Here is a 9,513-nt window from a genome sequence, read left to right as displayed (position 1 = left end):
TCTTCCTCTCTTGCACTTCCTCTCTCTCCCACGTGCTAACTGAAGCCACAGAGCCTCGGCAGACTTTCAGATGAATAAATTTGTATATTTTAAAGCGTATTCCTCTGTGGTGAAGAATTCTCCAGAGGCCTCTTTCTCTTCTCCCATCTTTTCTCCCAAGTTTGCCTCACACACCCTATGGAGTCATTAGTCTGCTTGCCGCATTGAATCTTTAATCATCTGTGTTTGAGGGAGATAAAAGTGGGAATATTGCTCTTTAAAATTCGAGTTCAGCTGTCCCCACTTTGGCTTTTTTCCTTTGAAGTGCGCTGGTTGAACTATATATTTCTTGCTTCTTCTGAATTAGACATCTGCAAATTGAGACGTTACACAATTGCAGCTGAGATTGGTGTGCTCCCAAAGGTGAGTGGTGGTCTTGTGTGGGCTTGTAATTTTCTTCCATGCTCTGTACAGCCAAAAAACCCTGTGCTGCTGTTCTCCAGTCATTTACCCACAGATAGATATTGGCAGCGCTTCTGCTGAAGGACAGCTGGCAGCAATTGTTGAACTCCTTTGCCTAGATACTGGATAGCATGACTCCCTTTCCAGTTCACCCTCATATCACCTTGGATTGTAAAAGGTAAAGCACAGCTGACCTAGAAATTTTTAATTGTGTTAATATGGCATTCTGTCCAACTATACACATGCCAAAACACTGTATGTAAAGCAAAATTTTGCAACTGTTGCCTGGAAGAAACATGGGTGTAATTAGTTTGCTTTCAGTAGAATTGACTTGAATAAAACCTGATAAATTATACTTTTATGTATTAATTCCTTTATATTTGTAAATATGTATTTGTAAATATATTTATTTATAAAATTGTAAATATGTTTTTAAACTTACTACTTTTTTAAGTTATCTGACAAAAGAGCATTTTGAGACACTACCATTGCCAGTCCTGTCTCAGTTTGTGCTCTTGGTAAGATGACATACAGAAAAGGAAAACTTGAACTTGTTTTTTATTTTGACAACATTTCTTATTTTAGTTTAACTTGATGCAGCCCACTTAACTAAAACTACTACTAATAATAAAAATAAAAATAAATAACTAGAACTAAACTAGGAAAAATGCCAAAACACAACAAAATTACTTAAAATGTTAATAAAAGCAATTATGTTCTCAGTGATATTAAATAACTCTGGTTTCAAATGATGTAAAGTGGATGATGATTTTCTTTTTAAAGCTGGGTGTTCACTGTATGATTTTAAGGAATCCTAAAAGAATCCTCTGACCCTAGACTAAAATCTGTGGACAGCCGATTAATGGCCATTGCGATCAATTTTTGTCTCTAATGAAATTCTGCTTTAGCGGGAAGTCGTGGCCTAGTGGTTAGAGTGTTTGACTCCTAACACTAAGGTTGTGGGTTCGAGTCTTGGGCCGGCAATACCACGACTGAGGTTAGACTTGAGCAAGGCACCGAACCCCCAACTGCTCCCCGGGCGCTGCAGCATAAATGGCTGCCCACTGCTCCGGGTGTGTGTTCACGGTGTGTGTGTGTTCACTGCTGTGTGTGTGCACTTTGGATGGGTTAAATGCAGAGCACGAATTCTGAATATGGGTCACCATACTTGGCTGTATGTCATGTCACTTGTGTCATAAGTTTTGAGAGACTGTCCTGCAGTGTGGTTTCTTCGACAATGTTCATCAAATCAAAAACCACATAACATGATGATGCAATTAGTACAACAACAACAAACCACCACAGACAAAATATTGTGGACTGTTGAGGAAAATTAACAGTAGAGATTGTTTTTGTTTCCCAGCCACCATTTCAGTTCCACAGGTAAATACAGCTCACCATCATAAAACATGTCACAGATTGATGATGAAAAAATCAGGATGAGTCTTCTTCTGTGTACCCGTTTTTAACGAGTCTTGACTGATGTTAATGAGATCTCACAGTGTGACATGGCTTATAAATGGGATCATGTTCGTACAGTCTGACAAGAACAATCGTAAGGACTATTATAAATTGTACAGTGTAAAATGGCTTAAAGCCAATGGTCTGCAAAGGGAAAGACTCGATTTGAAGGACCGAATTTAGACGTGTAATATCTGCCACTGCATTTTAATCTTTTTAACTACCACAATCGCGTAGCATAACAGAGATACTTTTATGTATGTATGTATGTACATACATTTTATGTTATGTATGTATGCATGTATTTATTTTTGTCATTCAGAATTTATTTAAAAACCCCACGTGCACTATGACACTTCTGCCTGACAAAGCATTTTATATCATGCTCTTTCACAGTACACAAACTCAAATATTTCCCAGCTTTTGTAATCACAGATGTAAGGGATACACAACAACAGTGTGACCTCATTGAGTCTGATCTTACAAAACAATGGCAGGCCAGCCTGTCAGACCTGCTCAATACGTCATACACGCTTGCAAACACAATAGATTTGAGGTCAAATGCAGGAGCTGTCGTGGGAATTCCCAGCGTACAGGAAAAACCTGAAGTCTGTTGCAGTTTGAAGTGGTTCACATGTGCGTATGACAGAGTTTTGTTGACAATGCTTTCCTTTCCCTTACGAAACAAAAATATTTGGAAAGATACTGGACAATAGAATGCAATATATTAACTAGTGCTTAAAATATTCAATATACTGCAATATATGCATATATTGACAAATATAAAAATGCATAGCAATGAAGTAAAAACTGCTACATTTTGCATGTAATATCTTAAATACTCAAACACATACATAATATTGAAACTTAATCTCACTTTATTGTTTGCATTGCCACACCTTTCATTTATGAAAATATTATTATTTAATATTTATTATTATTGTTATTATTATTATTATTATTAATTTGGACAATTGGATGTCTTGTCATGGCAACATGGTGGGTGGAAAATGAGATTTGACTTTTATAACTTAAAGACTGAGTGCTTTAAGTACTATATATAAATACAGATATACATTTCCCACAATACTTATACTTCACATGTTCCCATTTTATCACATGTACATCTATATATTATAAAGTGTATTAATGAATTTAAAACTACATACATTAACATATAAAAGGAAATATATCGTCACATATTTTTCAGGATATGTAAAGTGGCACTATCTTATGTATTATACAGTAGGCCTATGTTGTAATATATTACCACAATATATATTTTTAGTAGGAAATATATTTTCTTTGCATAAGGGTTGCCTTATTTATCTTCCTTGTGATTTACAATCACACATTATTTAGCAAAAACAGGCTATATGCGTATTGTTACCTGTGAGGTCTGAAAGAAAAAGAAGTAATAATAGAAAATATTTTCCATGGGGAGATTAGAAATTTCTTCTTTGTTAAAAATAACTATGAATATTTAGCTCCATAAAAGGCCTTTTATATTGCAAAAGTGAATCACATCAAGCCATGACATTGTTTGGTACCGTAGGTTATTGTAGTTATTGCTGTGGAGACCCCGGCCCCTGTCTCTCAGTGCCGCATCTGTGGCAATCCTGTTTGCTTTATCTCTGTAGAGTTCTGCTCTCCTCATTACAGAGAGCAAGAGAGAGAGACAGAGGGAGCCCAATCCATTCTCAATGCTTGTTTCATACACTTGTTGAGCTTTAGACTCAACATTTCTCAAGCCCGTTTTCATCTACCACAGCACATTTGCACAGTTTTAAAATCAGCTGGTGGCATGCAGGATGGGGCAGACAGTTTACAAAGGCTTGCATGCAGCTTGAACAGCATTTGAAAGTTACAGAGATGTCACAGAAATTAAGAAAACAACTCATAAGGCCGTAATTGTCTATGCAAGTCTCACTAATAGGCTGTCTTAATGCAGAAATGCGGTCAGCCAAACAACCCTAGTGGCTAACTCCAGACCCCACTTGCCCTCTGTGATAGTCCTAATTTAGCTTCCGAGTTTGATATAGCACTGCAAATATTTACCCATGCAAACATTAAATATGTTAGCTCGGGATGTTTCAACAAACAAACCGCAATGGTATATTAAATGAAGTAAATGTTCAACAGTGCATGCGATTATGTACTACATATATCTGACCCTCCTCAGTGAAAGAGTGGCTTTGTGTTCTGAGATCTTGTTTTGACAGATGGTTATTCTTCCAGACTTGATGTTATGATAATTTTCCTTGCATTAGATGGCTTAAATGATTTATTTACATGGCGTCGTGCTAAAAACATTTGTCAGAAATGTTTTGAGGACTTTGAGCTGTTCCAGCAGCGTCTGCTGTGCAAAAGAGGCACATTTTAGGAGGCTTTTCAAGCTTTCACCTAGGTTGAAAATTAGTTTCTTACCATTGTCACAGGCTTCCTTCCTGCTCATATTCATTTTTACCTATGCATATTCATTTATTTCCTGCTCAAGGGTCTGCTATCAGTGTGTTTGTGAAGTTCCTGTCCTCACCGGAGGACAAAGAAGAACAAGAGCAAGGAGATACAATTCATATAGACCTTGGTAACTTTAGAAGTCTCAAGGTCCCGGGCATATTTCAATCGCTATAGTGAGTATTTTATGCTGTATCAGTATGATACTTTTTTCAAATCAGAATTGCTATCAAATAATGTCATTTTCAATTTTAAAGAAAGAATAGTATGTTGATCGTATAATGTATTTAAAGTCATGAGTGTTTAAAAAGTCAGTAGAATTATAACAAGCATTCTGTCAGAATTTGAGATCTGTTTACTTTGTGCTCATTAATGTAATCTACCGTATCTTTTTAGAATCCAGAAATGCCATTTATAAACATTTTAACCATTATGTTCAGTTTATCCACAAACTGACTCATTTCATCTGAATATATTACAGGGATCTTTTGAAATGCAAGAGCTGCATGAAATGTAAACTGACACAGCAGTTTACATTCAAACAGCATGATGTTGGGTGTATCATTGGGTCTTTTTCTATTTAACTTATTAGGAGAATATGATTTACAATATTTATGAGCAAATATGAGTTTAAATTTTTTGTTGTTGTCATAAATGTCTGTACTGTATTAGTAAATGAATCATGGTTTAAATTTTGTGTTTAAATTTTTTGTTTTTTTTATATTTTATTTTATAGTATCAGTATATGTTATGTTTAATTTTATTTTATTATTTAAGTATTGATAAATGCAAAGCAATACAGTACCGCAACCAACAGCATTTTCAAATCATGTGAAAATCATATTACTTCCATAATCTTCTGACAGTCATCTTCTCTTCACAACATTCCTCCTGTAGTTTCCATGGAATGGTTCAACAGTCTTTCTTTCTTGGGATCTACAGAGAAATGCTGGCTATGGTGGGTTGCCAAGAAATTTGCCCTAATGCCCTTAAAAGGCTTAAAAAATTGAGATAAAACATGGTTCTTGTTAATAAATCTCAAATTTCTTGATGTCTCCCAAACTTTAACAGAAACCAAATTCTGTATAACAGAAATCAAAATAAACGATCGTCGGCACAACATATACAGTAAAACTTATGATAGAAAAAAAATATGTTTACTTGACCTCAGAATGACTTAACATTAAGGCTTGGGTGCTTGAGTGCTTAATTAGCATTAGATTAGATTTTACACATGAATTATTTAGTTATATGCAAGCCAGAGTGGTGAGTGTTTGGTGTTTTAAAACACATACCATTCATTATATAAAAAGCATGCTCATATCTTAGTCATATGACGTTGGCCTCCTTTGTGAGTCCATGAACAATGTCAGCCTCAAGGACACCCATCCAATTTTGCAATCTCAGAAAACACAAGAGGGCATCTCAAGACACTCTAGTCTAGAAAACCAACTGCGTCTGAAATAAAAGTGCCACTGGATACCAAACAACTATTTTAGCTTATTGAGTTTACAAAATGCCATATCAAGTTCTGATAAGATGAGAAATCTCAGCGCTTTCATGGTGAGGTTGGAGGAGGATGTGTCTCTCTCTTCGACCAGCTTGAAATATGAATTTAGGAGGCTGCAATGATTGGATTGAATCATGGCTGATTAACTTTTCAGGCCTAATTTACTTTCCCATTCATTTGCACAGACTGACAAATACTGGCAGATCTTCAGAGCACAGCTGGTCGTCCATGAGTCGGTCCGTGGAAATCCAGAGAGAGATAGTCCTTACCTCACGTCTGTTATTCTCACAAACCAGGTGTGCGAAGAGTATATACTAACCGTAGTGAGCCTCCCTATCCTGAGGGAGCAGTAAAGGGCTTCCAAACACCAAAAGAGGGCGAGACCAGACTGAAGACTTTGTTGCAGTTTCCAGGCAACACGTAGAACGAGCCTGTGGAGAAAAGGTGGAGGAGGTGCACCACAGGCCGGGCCGGCTCTCATGCACTTGGGGCCTGGAGGCATCGGCGTGATTAATGGCACAGGTATGCGCTATAGCAGGCATCCTCCGAGAACCTACAGATCAGTCTTCCTGTAATACAAATCCGACATTTCGCTCCCCTCCCCTTTCTCCACCCCACCTGCCACTGCAGCACCATCATCAGAAGCTCAGCTCCTCACTGCCAAGTGCATCACCGACATCACACTCATAAATCATTCCCAAACAAAACACGCTTAATCTGTGACACGCAGGCCTGACACACAAATTTATTACCTGTGTGAGATGCACAACAACATGTCCCTAGCACCTTCTGTCTGTCGGAGAAGAAAAAAATAATACGGATGGGGATGGGGAGGGAGGACACTTGCTAAACTTCATGCTTAGTGTAGGGATGCTAGCTCCTGTTCTCTGAGTATGAGAGACAAAGCATTTACAAGGCTGGTTAATTTCAAGGGCTTATTACAGCACAGAGAGCTCTTTCTTCTGCCGCCTCACTCTTGCCAAAGGATTTTACTCAAGCACATTTGTAAGACATGAATACATAAGTTCTTTTCATGGATTAGTTTGGCAATGAGATGAATGGTCTGTGGTATGAGTCAAATTGCCTGATTGTAACTGGCTGTTTTAAATGGAGGAGGTTAATGAAAGAAAAGTGTACCTCTCTAATCCCAAAACAAGGAAAAAACAAATGTAAACTTGCTTTATGAGCTTATCACAATTCATATTCTGCAGCATTATGCACATTCAGCTGCAAGGAGTAGAAAAAATGCAAAGGAAAGCATTGGTCTAGATTTTTTTAAGACAGTGTTGTGATATGCAAAAATGATCATCCACAAGAATGATCACTTTTACAACATCTCAAATTGCAGTGTGTTTTTTTCTGTAACCCTGCAATGTTATATTTGCTGATGTATTTTCTTTGGAATGGTGTTAAAGGAGCTCTGTGCTTTTCACTGTGGTTTTTTGATGTATTACGTCTGGGTTAAACATTCAGAGTGTAGACAAATGATTCCACAGATCTCTCCTTCTGGAGACAAAGCCACAGTGATTACAGTCAGGTTATAAGAGCAAGTGAAAATCACATGGGAGTTTCCCCTGGGGATCTGCCTTGCTGCATTTTATAAGACTTTTAGATATGAATCAGCATGAGCATGTTGGGATGGATCAGAAGTAAAACAAACAGGAACTTTGGTTTGGTCTGTGCTCAGAGTTTAATAGTTAGAGGAGTGTTTTAACACATTGTCTCAACATCTGTGACTCTGTGTGTTTATGCGTTACATGGTTTCTACTGTGATGATAATAAGAAACATTTCAGATCATGTGACTGAAGAGTAACTGCTGCTGAAAATCAAACTTTATCAGCTCAGGAATTAATTACATTTTATTAATAGAAAATGCTATTTTAAAATAATAATAATGTATTGTAAATTATTTGACGGTATAATGTCACACAAATACTTGTATTGGTTATCTCAGCAGGGTGTTGGTCACATATAATTGTGATTTTACCTTGAAAATAATTTCTAATTGGTTAATAGGTTGAGCAGTAAGGGATGTACAGTATTTGTGTCAGGTGTTCATTGAACATCTCCTCTGGAAACTCTTTGGTTGTGTTGTGTATTAATGATTTCAGTACAAGGCCTTTGTGAAGTGATAAAAGCTTCTTTGTTTTAGTTCTGTGTTTGGCCTTATTGATCAAATGCTTTTTATGGTGTCTACCTTACTGTCTTAACTTAAGGTACTGTAAAGTGGACAATGATATTGATTGTTCCTATTACATGTTTTGTTTTTTCTTTTTAGAGAAAGGTGTTCAATATTTTGCTTGATAACGGACTGCATTAGAGGGCACTTGAATACAAGCAGAGGCCATCTGACCAAAACATTATCATGAAGGCTGTGTCAAGGCAAACATGAATGATTTATTACGCATTGTATATTGGAGATTAGATAGGATCTGAAAATAACAAACAAGTGGTTTGGAAAACATGAAAGCATTTGTATGGTAATAAAATTATTAGCGCCATATCTTCCAGTTTTATTGTATTTAACAACTCTAAATGAACAGTTTAATGATGTTAGACTTTTTTTTAAACTATGTTATAAACTATGAAACTATTATGATCTAAAAAAAAAAAAAAAAAAAAAAATTAACGTGAGATAAAATTCTCTGGATCCTTACCATAGTTTAACAAGAGATCATTTCTGTTGATGCGCCTAAGTTTCAATCTTGTTTATCAAGTAGATCTCTAGTCACATTACCCGACAGCTATGTGTCAAAGTGAATTAATTTGAGGCCATTCTGTGAGATTAATTAAATGATTCTTGATATTATGGACTGAATGAAAAATGGGAGGAATGGTTTCATTTCTGACCTTGCTCAATTTTTAATGAACTCGCTACAGCTCATACAAAATGGCTCTCTCTCTTATAAATGGTGCTGTACAGTAACTTCAACAAATGGTGGGCAAATTAAAGGGCTTTTATTGATTCTGGAAGCAGCTGTCTGTAAGTCGTTGAAACCCAGACGATTTGAAGGATGCGCTAGCCTACTACATTTCTAAGTTGTGAGGTAAAAAATGGAAAATAAGTTGTGAGAGTGTCAGGTGTATAATTACAAGCTCAGATATTAGTTACTTTAGAGTGAACAAAAGGAGAAAAAGTAGTTGGTGAAAACTTCTGATGTTTTGATTAGATATGTTACATAGATGCATGAGTATGTGACAGTTGTGTGCGGTGCTGCGCTACTCAGTGATGGCAGGGCATGCTCAGTGTTAATTATGTGCGTTAATGAGAGAACAGAGCCAGACTGTAAGACACAGGGTATTTTTAGAGCCTCTGCAAAGTTATCTAATGCACAGACTCAATCTGCACAGATACATACTGATGTACATTTGTGCTATTCCATTTCCTCTATTTTGTCATCCTACCTTTATAGGCTCTGTCTGCTGTGGTAAAGATCGTTTAAAAAAAAAAAAGTGTGAAAAAGAGCGTTATTATTAACACTTCGCTATATGGTTCAGTTCATACCATTAAATGCATTATGTATCATGAATTAACAACGAACAGGTCATGTACATTTAAACTATTTTTCATTACTCAGTCAGGTTAATTTATAATAACTAATATTAATTTGTTAGTTTGTTTAACTTGAAATCCTGTATTAGT

The sequence above is a fragment of the Cyprinus carpio genome, chromosome A18 (genome assembly GCF_018340385.1).
Source record: "Cyprinus carpio isolate SPL01 chromosome A18, ASM1834038v1, whole genome shotgun sequence".
Taxonomy (NCBI): Eukaryota; Metazoa; Chordata; class Actinopteri; order Cypriniformes; family Cyprinidae; genus Cyprinus; species Cyprinus carpio.
The sequence above is the reverse complement of the archived record's forward strand: the minus strand, read 5'-3'. Positions refer to the sequence as shown.